Genomic DNA, 1,883 nt, shown 5'->3' on the forward strand with positions numbered 1-1,883 from the left:
ATGTTCAGACCAGGCCTCCCAAGACCTCTTTCCATAGAGGCATAAGCCTAGTCAAAACCAAGGAACTATTACTGATCTCAGCCTTGAGAAATCAGCACAATTAGGGAGCATGGGTGCCCTTCAGAACTGTAACAAGGCAGGAATGATAGATCTGCCCAGGAGAACAGCCGCCCCCCCCCCTGCCCTTAGCTTCTCTTCCTCAGAAGGACCCCACCACAGCCTGACCCAAAATCTCCTCTGTGGCCCACCCAAGCCCTCTCATCTGCTGGGCCCACACTCAAGCCTCCCAACCTGCCCCTGATCCTCCCAGCCACACCCTCATTCGCCCATTCACACCCTCAACCCTCCTTGTCTGACCTGGTCAGCGGCACAGCCACACCCTCATGTGCTCAGTCTTGCCTCCTTCCAAGGCTCTGTGGTCATTTCTGCATTGCTTTGGCCACACCTCCTCCTTGCCCTTCCCTATATAATCCCTCTCCCCATTCCTAAACCTTCATTCTCTGCCCATCTCCATCTCCCACAGGCCAGTAAGCTGGCCTTTCTCCTGAATAACCACTTTCAGAAGAAGTCCAGCACAGGCTGTTTTAATTCAAATGGGTGGTGGACAGGACTCATGGAGAGTGAAAACTTTAGAAGAAATTCTACAAGAAAAGAAGAGAAGGAGAAAACAGGAGGAGAAAGTGGAGATGGAATGCTTAAAATGTTCTGATGACAGGGATTCCAAGCAGGACTCCGCTGAACAAGGGGAGCAGAGAGATCCCCGAACGGAGATCACAATCAGGAATTTGCCCTACAGAAGAGAGAACTCGATGGAAGACAGGGGAGAAGAAGAGGAGCCTCTGGCCATTCATCCCTCACAGCAGATGTCTCAGCGAGCAAAGGCCCATCGCAGCAAAGAGAAGAGAAAAGAGAAGCACAGACATGGCAGCCGCTCAGCAGAAGGGGGGCAGCATGCTCGAGTGAAAGGAGAAAGCAAGCATGGACGTCGGAAGCGACACCGAGAAGAGCAAGACGAAGACCACCGCGAATGGCAAAGACAGAAAAGGTGGAAAGGGGCAAGAGAAAGTCCCGGGAGAGAGGAGGTCCGCCTGGAGCAGGTCAAAGGGAAGCGAGGATGGGAGCGCAGGAGTAGCAAGCACCGGAAGAAGGCGCGGGACCAGAAGGGACAGGGATGGCGCCAGGAGCCTGAGGCCCGCAGGGAGGGCTTGGCACACCACTGGTGGACCAGGGAGGCCTACAGCGACAAGGGCAGGGCCACTCCCTGGAGTCCCATCCCGGTGTGGCCGCCCAGGGAGAGCTTTGCACTGGGAGACAGACCGAAGCCAGTCAAAAGAGAGAAAACCGAGGCAAGAGGTCTGCTGTCTAACCAACAGAACAGTGTCAGTGACAGGGAGAGGAAAAGAAGCTCTGGCAGGTCCTCAGTGGAATCAGTCTTGGGCTCGGAAGATCCACGGAGCCACTTGGAGGAGGCCTCAGAGCAGTCTGCAGACCTAGGAAATGAGGAAGAAATGAGTGAGGGTGAAGAGCCAGGCCACGAAGACCACATCTTGGCTGTTCCAGAGTCGCGATCTGACGGAGATTCCGGGGACAGTGAAGAGGAGGAGGAAGAAGTGGGCGAGGGGACCCCGCAGAGCAGCATGTCCACCGCTGACTCCCCAGCCCTGTCGCCCACCGAGCCCAAGCAGGAGCTGCCCAAATACCTGCCGGCGCTGCAGGGCTGCCGCAGCGTGGAGGAGTTCCAGTTACTTAACAGGATTCAGGAAGGCACCTACGGGGTCGTGTACAGAGCCAGGGAAAAGAAGACAGATGCCATTGTGGCTCTGAAACGGTGGAAAATGGAGGGGAGAGAAGGGTTCCCAATCACATCCCTGAGAGAAATCAAC

General features: G+C 55.7%; 1 pseudogene; it reads left to right on the forward strand.

Moving 5' to 3' along the window:
* Positions 1–593: 593 nt before the first annotated feature.
* LOC106001020 overlaps positions 594–1,883 on the forward strand; it is a 12,159-nt pseudogene continuing 10,869 nt past the window's right edge.

Source organism: Dipodomys ordii, unplaced genomic scaffold (genome assembly GCF_000151885.1).
Source record: "Dipodomys ordii isolate 6190 unplaced genomic scaffold, Dord_2.0 Scaffold259, whole genome shotgun sequence".
NCBI lineage: Eukaryota > Metazoa > Chordata > Mammalia > Rodentia > Heteromyidae > Dipodomys > Dipodomys ordii.